Source organism: Marmota flaviventris, chromosome 2, assembly GCF_047511675.1.
Source record: "Marmota flaviventris isolate mMarFla1 chromosome 2, mMarFla1.hap1, whole genome shotgun sequence".
In the NCBI taxonomy this organism is placed as follows: Eukaryota; Metazoa; Chordata; class Mammalia; order Rodentia; family Sciuridae; genus Marmota; species Marmota flaviventris.
The window spans coordinates 46,345,751-46,360,970 of NC_092499.1; positions in this window are offsets into that span (position 1 = coordinate 46,345,751).

Consider the following 15,220-nt stretch of genomic DNA (forward strand, 5'->3'; position numbering starts at 1 on the left):
AAATAAATACTGAGTGCATAAAAAAAGATTGTGTGGGTTTGAAATATAGAAATAAAATAAATGATGATAGCATATAAATTGGAAAAGGGAAGGGAGGGGAGGGAATGGGAGGTACTAGGGAATAAAATTAATCAAATTACACTGTTTTATTGTGTACACATATGAATATATTATAATAAATCCCACTGTTATGTATAATTATAATGTGCCAATAAAAAAATGAAAAAAGAAATTGGAAAAGGGATATACAGGGTAGAAACTATTCCAGTTCAATTCATTTCTCAGGAGAATGGTAAAGTTCCAAATTCACTTTAAACTTTGACACATGTTGTAATTTCTAGGATAACATCCAACAGGAATGGATAGAGAATATAGAATGTCTAAAACAAAAGAGGAAAACATAATTATAAAAAAAAATTAATTGAAAACTGCAAGAAAGTAGAAAGAGTACAAGACAAGGTAAGCACAAAGCATAAAATAAGTTGTTAGATTTAAACCCAAACAAAACAAGATCACAATTGAAATATTCACAGGAGACTAAGGAAAAATCTCTAATAGCTGATACAGGTGATTTTGAAACTATACTTTTAAGTGAAGAAGAAAAGTGCAAAAATTCTTATGTTTTGTGAAAGAGAGAAGAAAGAGGAATATATATATAGGGTTTTTTTTTAAACTTTATTTTATTTATTTATTTTTATGTGGTGCTGAGGATCGAACCCAGGGCCTTGGACATGCGAGGTGAGCACTCTACAGCTGAGCCATAACCCCAGCCCCTATAGAGGTTTTATTTTTCAAAATAATAGAGAAAGGATAAATGAAATAAAATTATCTATTTATGGGAATGAAAAGAGGTTGATATCTATGGGGTAGAAGAGACAGAAAAGGGAATGAGACTTTTATTTTGTATTAGGGATTGAACTCAGGGGCACTCAACCTCTGGAAAGAACATCTCATAGCCATGTGTCCTGGTTGCTGGTACATAGAAATACAAGACCTATTTGTCCAGCCAAGTTTTGATCTTTCTTCAGCCCCATCCTTTCCTTATATGCCCCTATTCTTAATGGGAATGTTTACTCTGTGCCACTGTATGTTGGATATATGTAATTTGCTTTGAATTTTTATGGGAACTCACAACCATGAGTTTGCCTTGGCTCTCAAAGGAAACTTTGGACTTGGGCAATGCTAAAACTGTTAAGACTATGGGATTCTTAAAGATGGACTAAATGTGTATTGCATTATTGGATGGACATGAGCTTTGGGTGCCAGGAGTCAAATGTTTTGGTTTGGATATGGGGCTGAGGGTTTCATAGTTCTCAGTCCACAGATTTTCAATTCCATTGCTCTGGGCACAAGGGGATGCAGAACATCGTGGAGGAAAAACACCACACAAAGCCTCCTGTGTTGACATAGGAACGTTCAGAGGTGAAATGATGGGATTGTGAGAGCTGTAACCTAATCATTTCATCTTAGTTTGAATGGAAGGACGGGGTGTAACTTTAGGCAGGTGGGTTATGGCTGGACGAGGTAGGTCACTGAGGACATGTCCTAGAAGGGTTTTTGTTTTGTTTTGTTTTGTTGTGTTTTTTTTTTTCTGCAGCCCCTTTTACCTCCCTCCTTCCTGACCCTGCTATGTGCTGAGCAGCATCCCTCTTCCATGACATTCCTCATCTTGACCCCATAGCTATCTAAGGATTAAGACCTCTGAAACCATGAGCTCCAAATAAACTTTTCCTCTTGTAAGTTGTTCTTGTTGGGTATTTTGGTCATGGCAAAAAGCTGACAAAAAAAATAAAGAAAGAAAGAAAGGAAGGAAGGAAGGAAGGAAGGAAGGAAGGAAGGAAGGAAATCTTATGTCAGAGAGTGAAAAATGGACAAACAATGATGGGTACTATCAAAAGGACATGGGATCTAAAAGAGCTCTCCATAGCCAAGTGGATCATTTAAACTTCAAAATGAATAATGCAGGAATAAATTTTAACAGGTAATGAAGTAATTCATGAATCCACACTGATACTAAAACATTCTTTTAAAAGGGATAAGGCAAAAGATGAGAGGAAGAAAACTTTTTCTTAAGGCAGAATGCCAAATAATTGGTATAAAAGGAATGATAGAAATAGAAGACAACTTTACAGCCAGTAAAAATCACCAGTGGATGATAAAATATTGGATAAAAGGTTGTTGAGAAGCAGAATGTGGAGAAATCTGACAGATTCTCACCTGAACCAAGTGATCAACCTTAGTGTCATTAACAATGGAACCAAGTACATCATGCAACCCTAATATACCAGACTTAGAAAAACACAGCAACATCATTTATCTATATAGTACTTCTGCCAAAAATGCATATTATATTATGTTAAGAGAATGTAAATGTTTTTAAAAGCTAATCAACTTACATACATTTCATAAAAGTAGAGGTGAGTATTCATCTGCATTTGTGTATATACTTATAAAGAGAGAGAACAGCAAAATGTTAATTAATTGGTGAATCCAATTGGTGTTCATTATTGCAAATTTTCTGCAGATTTAAAACTCTTCAAAATAAAAAGCTAGGGAAAATTTAACTGAAACACCCATTTCAAAAACAAAGGTTGTTATTAAAAAATTGAACTATATGCCATCTCTAAGAGCCACATTTAAACCTAAGGATATGAGCCAAGTGTGATGGCATTCACCTATAATCTCAGGAACTCAGGAGGATCACAAGTTCAAGGCCAGACTAGGCAACTTAGCAAGACCCTATCTTAAAATAAAAGTAAAAAGGACTGAGGATGTAGCTCAGAGGCAAAACATTCCTGGGTTCAAGTCCCAGTACCTGTCCCCCCACCAAAAAAAAGGAAAATGAAAAGAAAGAAAACTGGGTAGTTCTACAAATATCAAACAAGAAAGATTTTAATGAGGGTGTATGCCTGTAATCCTAGTAATTCAGCAATTCAGGAGGCTGAGGCAGGAGTACTTCAAGTTTGAGGACAGCCTTCACAATTTAGCCAGATCTGTCTGAAACAAAAAATGAAAAGGACTGGAGATGTAACTCAATGGTAGAGCACCCCTGGGTTCAATCTCCAGTATGGTGGGGAAAAAGAGAGAGACAAATAAAGATAGAAGGAAAGATTTCAAAGCATTATCAACAAGAATTATAATAATTTTTCAAAAAGTTCAATTCACAAAGATACAAAAATCCTAAAAACATATATGTCAGTAAGAGAGCTGTAATATAAATATCAAAATTGTTGCAACTATAAGAAGAAAAGAAGAATCTATAGGCATAGTGAAAGATTTTAACCTAAATCTCAGTTAAGTATAGACCGGGCAGCCAAAGTAGCATTCAAACAAGAAGAGGATAATCCAAACATATAGGAAACTGAAATTTGACACCCAAGGATAGTTTCTGAAATATTGTTATATAAAGTTCTTTTATTAAGGGAAAAACAAAAACAAAAACATGAACCCAAAAGGAAGACTTGAAATATAAAAAGCCATAACAATCTAGAAGGCAGTTAAACATCCTCTAAAAATTCTTTGTTATAGTAAACAACCCTAGAATTGAGATCTTGAGAGATTATCTGAGATTATCTGCATGTGAGGAGTGGATGGGATACAGAAAGAAGAAACCGAAAACAGGCAAACAATCTTGTTTTATACAGGAAGAACCCATACATTCTGAACACAGAAAAATGCTTAGACATATGTCAAAAATTTAAGATTAACTACTAGAAAGACATAAAGTATTCTTTTTTTTTTTTAGGATATTGTTTCAAACCAACTAGAGTTAAAAACAAGAACAAGAATAAAAATAAACAAACAAAAAACTGATCATAGACAGGAAAGGAACAAACAAATAAGAAAACAAGAAATACAATAAGACATGGCCTATCAACCCATCAGTGAGTACGACCCAAGCTACGTCAAGGGAAGTAAAGCTTTGGGCTATTTACAGATAGCCCTAAAATGAAATACTGCATAAAAGCTGAAAATAAATGGATGAAAAAAAAATACCAGGGGAAAAAAAAGTTAAAAGTTGATTATAATAATATTAATAGTAGCTTAAACTCTTTGTTGCTGCTATCACTGAGATAAAACAAAGAAGGATATTTTTAAAATTATAATCCACATATAATAGTAAGTCACAGAGTGGCTTCAAAGTACATAAAGCAAATAGCCTTGTCAAAAACATAAGGAGAAGAAACACAGAAAAATGTTTAGACATATGTCTAGGCCACAGTAGGCCTACCTCTTGGAATTGACTCACATAGATATTCCACAGGATCTTCCTGCTACATTAGCAATGTCCTACAAGTCATAATCTATATGTCTCTAGCGTATACTGAGGATTGACTCCACCTGTAGGAGAAAGAGTAACAAGGGATGGTTGTGGTGGGTCTTTAAAAGAACTGGCATTCCCATCCAATGCATCTGCCTCACATGGGGTTATCATGGGGTTTTCATGCATAGGAAAGCTAGACTGGTCAGACACCAGAGGTGAGGGACTCCCACTGTCAAAGGAAGGTTGGGGTGACCTGAGGTTTCAAGATTGTCAGTTTTATCAGAATCTAACCAGATATTGCAAGTTTCTGAATCCCATTCTTTCCTATTCCAGATCCTAAATTTTAACATAATAAACTTGAAACACTGAATCCAACTATTCAACACTGATTCAACTATCTATTAGATTAAATTTTGTATCTTATTTTCAGCAAGATCAGCTCTTTGACCACAAGAAATAATCCTTTTTTGGGAATGACAAAGAAATTTTTGGTTCTCAGACCACGACTTGAGCTGAGCATTAAAGGACCAGGCCTTATTATTTTCTCTCTGTAAATACTCTAATAAACGCTGGAAAATCTGCCCCATGTCACAATCATCACCACTGCCACAACAGTCAAGCCAAGCATTTGTTTGGGATCCCAAAGAATCTGCATCCATAGGTCACAATTAACCACAGGTGAGAACTTAATTGTGATGCCACTATGTGCTGTTGATCGCCAAGCATCCTGTTTCCCATTGGTAAGCAGTGGAGCTCTGCACTTAAGCCCAACAAATCCTCCAAACACCATTTGCGGGCATGTTCACTCAGGCAGGAGATACCTATCTTCTGGGACTATATTAGTCAATGTCCAGGCAGGAGATGGGAATTAACTATTAATCTGAACAGGGAAGGTTCAACAGGAAGGACTATATCTAGAGAGTGTGTACTGATGTTTGAGAACACCCTTGAGTTGAGGAAGAATAGCCAAGGAAGAAACTTTGAAGGGCACCTCCTTCACAAGGCTGGGATGCAGATCTCCTGGGAGAGGATGAGGCTATGAGGCTGCAGTTCACTGCATGTGGGCCAGAGCTGATCCAAACTCCTCGTGCTAAGACTAAATGGTGGAGGCACCAGAAAGAGCACATAGAATGGGCACTGGCAATAAAACTTGCTAAAAGGCTAGCGCCACCTGGTGTCCTACATAGGAGCCACTGGCAACCACACAGCAACCTGAAATAGATGCATTCAGAAAACAGGAAGAGGCCCCTTCCTCCTGCAATGTCCCTCTAGCGTCCTCTATTGACGAGGTTTAACGTTGCATGCATAGAAAGGAGAAAAGTTGATAGACTCGAGCTCCCTACCAAAGCAATGAGAAGGGTGGATTTAGAGTTGAAAAGAAGTAAATGGATAAATATTTAATTTACTGTGCATTTCACCTCCTTTTTCTTGGACCAACTGCACAGCTGTCCAGGGCTCTTTACCTGAAACAGTAACCTGAACCCTCATTCCCAACGGGGCAGAGCCCTGGGCAGCTTTACTAGAGCAATTAACCTTTCTTACTGGTTATGAGTGTGGACCCTGTGCAAAGCCTAATATCTTCCACCCCCATTTCTCTGAGTCCTCTTTTGGCAACAGTGACTTTAACTCTCCCTTGATAGTTTCTTCAAACACTCTAGGTAAGTCTGCATTTGTTATCATTCGTTTTTGCCCATTTACCTTGTAGTGACTCTTGAAGCTATGACTGGATATTGGTTCTCTCAACCACCAAATTCAGTGTAAGTATCACTCTGCCTCTCAGTGGAACCAATTTCCTTTGGCACTAAAACCTTTACGCTAACAGAGCCCCAGTTCATGGGGACAAGAATTACTTTGTAAGTGGGTTATCATATAATCACTAGAGGGAACCGAGACAAGGTTATAGAGAAAGAAGCTGAGGCACAGAGATTTGATCACTTACACAGTTTGCAGAGCTAGAAAGAGCTGACCTAGAGTTTAAAACCAAGTTTGACTCCAAAGTCTCCGATGTTTCCAATACAGCATATTGCTTCCTACGGTCTACCAAGCTGCCATGAAGTATTGGAGATTAATTAAGACAATGACAGACACAAACATCCAGTGCTCTACCCCTTGACATCTAGGAGAATCACCTATTCAATATCCTAAATTTATTATTATTATTATTATTATTATTCAGGGGATTGAACCAGGGGTGCTTAATCTCTGAGTCACATTCCCCAGCCCTTTTTTTATATTCATTCAACGACAGGATCTGAATTGCTTAGAGCCTTGCTAATTTGCTGAGCCTGGCTTTGAACTTGCAATCCTCCTGCCTCAGCCTCCCAAACCACTGGGATTACAGGCGTTCGCCACTGCGCCTGTAGCCCAATATCCTAAATTTTAATGTGAGAAGCTTAAAAACATCTCACCCACACACAACACTGATAGCTGTGCTGAGTTGCCCTACAGCGTTCCAGCCCATGTGTGTTGTTCACCATCCCCAGAGCAGCGTCTCAACTGCATAGCTAGAGAGTCCTTAGTTTATGACAGAGCTGAACCTTTTCTGGCAAGATCTTGGAATCTTGCAGCAAGAATGAGTCCTTGAGCCCAGTTATTATCTTGGCAGTTATTACCTCACTTGTCCTAAGGGCCGTAGACATTCAGCCAGTCTGACTTAAGTGTGGTGATCACGGTTTTATAGAAAAAGGTGCACCTGGTCAGAGAGGGCGGGGTCAAGCTTCTGAGGGAGGGGCCCATGGACCTTTAAGGACTGCTTCAAGCCTGGGCTCCACTATTTGTTCAGAACAGGAGTAGCAGCTGCAAAGGAGCTGAACCCTTACAGATGGTTAAAATGTCACCTACGCCTGTCTTTCATAGTTTTGAAATTGCTGTTTTGTGATCATCTCTATTTCTGTGGCACACTCATGGGAGCAGGAGAGCAAACACATGGCTGGAATCTGGAAAAAACTCAGACCAATAGAAAATGCAAGATCCTTTTTTTTTTTTTTTTTTTTTAAGGAGGCAGCTGGCCATAATCTAATAGGGAAAGAAATGGCCATGACGTAATTGTTCTCCCTAAAGATGAAACTTCATAACAATATTACTTTCATTTGTATAAGTCATCAACGAGCCCGGGCTCCCACATGGGTTTAGAGACGTGATCGGGTTTGTGAGTTCTAAGTGCTCAGGTGGGGCAGGTATTATCCATCTACTCCGTTCCCCAGTGAGCCGCAGAGGTAAAGAAGCACAGCCCACCTTGGGAGATGGAAAAGTGCCTTTCAGCTGCTGCCACCCAGCAGGGAGGCCCCTTCTCCCCTTGGTCCAAACTCCCTGGGCCTAGGTCTTATCCAGCTGTGCCTGGCACTGACTAAACACGTTACCTGCAACCCGTGCCCTCCGAGCCCAGGTATCAAGTGATAATCTGATTCGCCAACCAGTGCATATGCAGAGAGGCAAATAGGATGTTCCCCACGGACGTCTTTGGAGAGAACATATTCACTTTTTCTAACATGGCAGTAGTTATCATAGTTTTAGGTTTATTTAACAAACATGAATGTGGCTCCTGGCATGGTAATGTGACCGGCACTGTTGCAAATATTCATTCATTAAAACTTATAAAACCTTGCCAAGCTCAGTGACACACACCTGTAATCCCAGTAGCTTGGGAGGTTGAGACAGGAGAATTGTGAGTTCAAAGCCAGCCTCAGCAACTGCAAGGCGCTAAGCAACTCAGTAGACCCTGTATCTAAATAAAATACAAAATAGGGCTGGGGATGTGGCTCAGTGGTCGAGTGCCCCTGAGTTCAATCCCTGGTACAAAAAAAAAAAAAAAAAAACTTATAAAAGCCTTTAGGAAATATGTTCTATTGTTTGCCTTGTTTTATAGGCAAAGAAACTGGGGCACAGAGAGGGTAAGGAATTTACCCAAGGCCACACAGCTAGTAAGCTAAGGCAGGTTTCAAAAGTTCAGGACTTTCTCCTATACCCACACATACAAGTTTGGCATTTACCATGTGAAATTCTCAGAATGGCAAGTCTGCTCTGCATTTACAATTAGAGAAAACCCCTATTATAAAGAAATATAAAAGATGTTCGGGCAGAAACCAAAGAAGGATTTATTGTTTCCTTAGAAGGTAGGCCTTTCTTTTCTGTTTATTTTGTTCCAAATTAGCAGTGACAGCTGTCAATCTCAGATTCCTCTGTCATCTGAAGTCAGCCAATACCACCATCTTCTCTTGCTTGCTACTAATAAGCAAGCTGGAACTAACAATACGTAAGATTTTTATCCATCCAGCTCAACACAAACTAGAAACCTGAACCAAGAGACTGGTAAGAGCTGGAGAGCCCGGGAGTGTGAATCTGGCTGGCTCCTCCACCTGGGCCTATCCTGGACTCTCTCCCCTCTGTATTCTGCAGCCATGGCCCACGCCACTGCAGAGACAGCAGAGCCCAGTGACAAGAAGAGAGGGGACTCATAGAAGCAGACCCTCTTTTGAGGCCTCCATGAGCTGCATGAGAGATTGTCTTCATCAAAGTGAAATGTTTATATTTTTAAAAATAGGGCCTCTTAGGAGACATGTCATTGGAATTACTTCACTCTTGTTTTTCACAGAGTGAAAGTACCTGCTGGGAGCCATTAGCCAAGTAGGTATGACAATTTCCTTGCCAGCGTACCCCATGTTGCTTAGTGGAAGGACTCGTGGAAATAGGACATTTTGCAGTGACATTGCATCTAAGGTGACCTTGCTCAAGGACCAGGGCAGATCCGGGTTTAGGGTGGTTCCAGGTTTAAGGTTATTCCTGCTGGGAATAGGGCGTATCCTGCTGCCTGAGTTCCCCTTTAGTTCTCACAGGATTCAGACAGTATTTTTTGGGAGACAGAAGCCCAGTGGATGTGAATTTGGGCAGAGAACGTGGATTTCCCCAGAACGTGATTGTAGACGGCTGGTGTGAGTTCAGGAATAAAGAGTTGCTGTTTGAATCTACAAGCTGTGTGGTGGCTCGTGATTGTGTGCCCAGCCAGACTGCAGCAAGTACCTGCTGTAGTTTGGATAGGGTTTGTCACCCAACCATTCACTTGTTGGAAGCCTGGTACCGAGTGTGATGACAAGGGATGGAACCTATAAGAGGTGGGGCCTAATGGGAGGTCCTTAAGTCATTTGGGGCACTGGCAGAGGAAGGGAATGCTGGTCTCCTGGAGGGAGTTCTTGAGTGAGTGAGTGGTTATAAGAGGGAGCCTGACCTGAGTGGCTCCCCGGCTTCCTGTATGGGGATGTGATCTCTTGCACTCCTATGCACCCCCACCATGATGCCATCTTTTAGACCCTCACCAGAGGTAGAACCAATGGGACCTCCTAATCTTGAATTTTCGGAACTATGAGCTAAGAAAACTTCCTTTCTTCATAAAGTCAATCACATCAAGTCTTTCATTATTCTAATGAAAAATGGACTCAGAGTGTCCTATGTGATCTGGAGAGGGTGAAATAAATTCATATACTAAGACCTGATCCCAACCTTTGAATTGCTAATGACTCTAAAGTCCATGAATAAACATATTAGCTATCCCCTGATTAAAAATAGAGATTCAAATCAGATACTGCCATCAAGGACTTGCAAGATATTTGGGGAACAGATAGGATTCTTGAAACTCCTTTGGGAGGATAAAAGGCAGTGCTGGTGATCAAACCTGGGGCTTTGTGCATGCTAGGCAAGTGCTCTGAGCTACAACCCCAGCCCTCAAAACTCCTTTATCTGCGTCACCACTGTAGAGCCCTAAAACAGGAATACCTACCAGTGCCTGAGCTGCCCATATCCTCTTAAGAGAAACAGAACTAAACAGCCCAGTAGGCTACCACTGATTCTACCCACGCACTCTGTTGGTATTCTGGGATAAGGTGTGCATGATTTATTAGTAGTACTCAAGTTATTCGATAAGTCTTCCTTCCTGTAAAGTTGTACTACAGATGTTTTTTTTCCTTAATTGTTGTTTCCAAGTGCCTATTTCAATGTTATAGAAAATGCTAAGTGACCATATGTATGATGCACATCAGAATTGAGTGAGACTTGAGAGATAACTGGTCCAATGAGAGCAAAATGAAGTCAGAGACCGTGAAGTTCAAATCCCACGCAGCATTCCCATGCACAGTCCTCTCTGGAGAACACAGCCATTCACTGCAAGCCCCAGCCCCCTCTTCAGGTTAAAAACTTCCTCCTCACTCTAGTGTTAGTTGGAAAAGTTTCTGCCATAAATAGTCATATTCAGAGAGGGGGAGTAGCAGGTCAAAGGCTAAAAAGAAAAAAAAAAAAGAATGTATATATACTTAAGTAGCTGAGATAAGTTTATGACCAACATACTTGTCTGGAAAAGCCTTGGGCAGAGGTCATGTGACAACAAAACAAAACAAAACCAAAGCCCTTTGCCTTCACTTGGGTGAAAACTGGCTCTTTGATTAAATCTCAATCCAAACATCTTGTAAACTCAGGGTAGTTGTTACACTGTGGAAGTCCTAGTGGCTACGAGGCCATGCTAATCATTGCAAGTGCCAGCTGTCAAGGAGTTTTTTTTTTTTTTTAAGCGGGTGTCCTTCATCAAGATAACGTAAATTTACTGACAAAAGGAAATTTACAGACAGCCCAGAGGGGAAGCAGGAGGTAAGGGTGAATGGCCCGGTTAAAAACAGCAAAGTACTCGCAGAAGAAAGTTCCCTGACCTTGGAAACCACACCAGGTTCCCAGCGCCCTGACCAGCTGCTCCATCAGAAAGACTCTGGCACAGAAAAGCATAACCAGACATTTCGCTCACACCTTCTGAGAAAGCCAGAGAAGGCAGAGAAGTGTGTGGGCCTATGAAAATAAGAAGCAACACAGAAAGGATGTAGGGGTTGGTTAAAAATAAAACTTATCAGATGAGAATTAAGTCCTGAGAATGTTATCTCTCCCCACAGGAGGGTGGAAAAAAATATAGGCATGTCAAGGAGAGCACAGGCCACAGGATGAATAAGCATAAAAAATAGGAGGAAATGACCAAGCAAACGTGCCAAACGTGCTGGAGGAGGACCTCTGGAGGTACGGACTTCCCAGGATCACTCAGCTCTCCCCGGAGGAGGAGTCACTGAGAATTAGAGAATTAATAGAAGCCCAAACCCCTAGAGGGATAGGAAGAAACTGCCAGAGGCACTGTTTGGTGGGGAAAGACCTTTTTTTTTTTTCCTCTCTATGCCTTTCCAAATAGATTATATCCTTTTTCGTATGTACATGCATTACTTTCTTTCAAAAGAATTAATGTCTATGGAAAGTTCTTGGGAAATTCCTACTTACCAGCATCTTATGGCAGGTAACCTGGTCCCCGATAAATTTTTCAAAATCGAGAGAGAATTCGTGAATACTTAAATTCTTTCCCAGGTGCTCGCTTCTCCCTCATCTGCCCAGGGCCATGCCCCAGCCCTGAAGGGAAGAGGCTTGCTGGGAACAGCCTTTCTCCTACTCTGAGACCTGTGAACCTGAGCTATTCCCAGAAGTCTCTTCAAAGGTGCACACCACACCATGAACTGTTCTCTCTTAAATCCCACTTCCCCTGCAGCTCTTGAATGATAAATATTCTTTCTACTCCTTCATCCCAGCTGGGTGCACTTGTGTACACCAGTAATCCCAGCAATTCAGGAGGCTGAAGCCAGAGGATTACAAATTCAAGGCCAGCTTCAGCAATTTAGCAAGACACTGTCCCGAAATTAAAAAATTAAAAAAAAAAAAAAAAAAAAAGGACTGAGGATGTAGCTCAGTGGTGAAGCGCTCTTAGGTCTAATCCCCAGTAGCAAAAAACAAAAAACAAACAAAAAAAAGACATTCCTTAATCCCAAGGTCACATTTGCCCCTTCATACATTATGCATAGGTCATAGGGATGGATATGTGTTTCCCCTTAGAAAAGGGCAAAACAGACTACCCATTAAATTAACTTATCCACTTCTAAAATAATTTCACTCCTCTGCTTTTAAATCTATTTGCAGAACTGAGACAATAAAACACAACAGCCATTCTCTGAGATGTTTCTCTAACTTTAAAAAAAAAAATCAAAAAATAGCTGGGTGTGGTGGCGGCCACAAAAAAAGCACAGTATGCCCAGTGATTCTAGAGGTTCACAAGTTCAAGGCCAACCTAGGCAACTTCATGAGACCTTATCTCAAGATGAAAAAAGGACTGGGGATGTAGCTCAGTAGTAAAGCATCCCTGGGCTCACTTCCCAGTATGGAGTGGGGGGGAAACACCACACAAAATAGCCCTGTATAAATGTTCTGAAAAATTTTGTCACTCAGGAACATTAAGGAGCAAGTACTTCCATAAAAGATGTCTTTCCTAAGTGCTAAGTTTATCAAAGATCAAACAAATGAGATCTAAGGATGAAATGTGGCCCCTTTCCAACATCCAGTCTTTCACAGTACATAAGCCAAAGAGCTGAGTGTTTTAAAGAATTTACGAAGACATCCTTCTACAGATAACTTAAAACGATTAGGTAGATAGCCCAAGTACCTTGGAGAATTAAAAATGTTTGTAAATCTGCACTCACTGTCACCGGGAGGGAGAGAAGTATTCCACTTCCTTATCAGATGGAGAGCTATCAGCAACAGAACCCACCAAGCTCTGCCTCCAGACCAAGGTGGGCAGTTAGGTGAGCCAAACAGAAAGGCAACATCTCCTTTACTCTTCACAGAATGCATCCGACATAGGGACAGGAGGGCAGCCGCTTGTATCTTTGCCAAAATGTCCTAGGGTACTGTGGCCTGATGGAATTTCTCCAGACTGTACCCAGGAATCCCAGTGTTTCCTGTTCTTAACGGTCCCTGCTGCTTAATAGATATTAGGGTGGGGACACACACCAAAGAGCTTATGCAGAGCCTTAACTCAAGGGGCCAATGTTGGATGTAAACCCAAAGCTCCTCCATGATCCTATGAGGCCTGGAGGGAAGATCCCATTTCAAAGTCAAGAGAAAATTCAACCATGAAGCTGTTTTTTTTGTGTGTGCTTTTGCAATACTGAGGATTGAACCCAGGGGTGCTCTACCATGGAGCTACATCCCCAACCCTTTATTTATTTTGAAACAGATTCTTGCTAAGCTGCCCATGCAGGCCTCAAAACTTGTGATCCTCCTGTCTCAGCCTCCCAAATTGCTGGGATTACAAGAATGTGCCACCATGCCCCGCTGTGACACTGATATTTTCTGCTTGTGTGATTGCTATCAAAGAATTGACACTCTCTTCAGATGCTAGACATGACACTCTTGTTAATAACCACAATTATGACTATAGTTATTATTATGCAAAAATATCAAATAAGCATTTAAAGCTCTACCTCTCTGATCTGCACTCAGTCCTGTTCTTTTGTTTGGCTTCTGCTCTGCGGGAAGGAGATGCCAAAGACAACAAACACCGAGCTGGAAGTCTAGAGGCAAATGCTGGTGTGCTAGTCCATCACCATATAACCTTGGATGAGCCACCTAGCCTCTCTGAGCACATTTCCTCAGCTGTGAAAGAGGAAGAGCTGTCCCACGGTGGTTGCAAAGAATAAACATGCGAGAGCACGTAGCACAGGCTCCGTCACATAGGTATTCAAAGTACTGAGTCAACCTACCCATTGTTCTCAGCTTCTGTACATCATGACTCTTTAACCTCTAACCCTGGCCTTGAAAATGTGAAGGAGCTAAACCATGGTAAATCCAGCATCTCTCTCTCTCTTTCTTCTGTTTTTTGTAGTGCTGTGAACTGAACTCAGGAGTGGCCACCAAGCCATATTCCCAGTCCTTTCTATTTATTAATTTTTTTAACCGTTTATTTGATATCAGGTATTGGGTCCAAAGACACTTTACAACTGAGCAACAACCCCAGTTGTTTTTATTTTGCATTTTGAGACAGGTTCTCACTAAGTTGAGAATTTGCAATCACTGCCCATGAATTTGCAATCCTCCTGCCTCAGCCTCCCAAATTGATGGGATTATAGGCATGTGCCCCCATGCTGAGCCAAATCCAACTTTCAAAGGATCTAAACTATCAAACCCAGTGAAAAGCAACATATTAAAGATCCTGGTTAGATGGAGGTAGATTGGATAGTCTCAGTCTTTAATATAAACCAGCATATATTACCCAATAGAGTTCAACCATAGTCAGCTTCATTATGAACCGTTTATTGCCAGTCTGTTTTGATAATAGTCTCTAACTACCTCACCAAAAAAAAAAAAAAACATGGTATTCTTTTCATGCCATTCAAAATAATTCAAGACAGAAGCTAAGTCAATTTTGTATCTTTTTATTTAAAATGACTTTACTAAGAATATCCCTTTTGCTCGTCTTTATAGTTGATTGAATGTCAAAGTACCTGACAGATCAACTCCTGTCTTATACAAACTGCTGACCCAGCATGGCTTTCCCATCATTGCTTTCTAAAACAACACAGGAAATTTCAAGACTGAACAGCCAAAAGAAAGTAGGATGATCTAGCCTCTAAAAAAAACCTGAGTTATTTAAAGATAAAAAATAGAATCATGTCTGAATGGATAATTCATGATTCAGACAGCCCAGAATATAATTGGTATTAACTACTCTACTAAAGATCTACTTAATGCACTTAGGTAAGACTTTTTATTTCTGTGAAATTGGATTTTTGGTTCAAAATTTAATCTCCTACCAACGACTCTGTACAATATAGATGATGTAACGGTGAGGTAGGCTCTTAACATTTCATTGCCAGGAATATAAATGAAATTGATCAGATTATTTGCCAAATAATGTTTCTTTAGCAGAGCTAAGTCCTCCCCTAAGTGGGCTGTCAAAGAGAAGAGCAAAAAGCAGACATTGGGTATTAAACTTATATTTTCAGCTTAATTGTGCAGAACTCAAATTCAGCCATGAAAAATCAGCCTGCATGATACACACTGATTTGTTGTACAGTTTATTAGTTTGTAGGACTTTTGTCTGGAGGCAATGAGGTC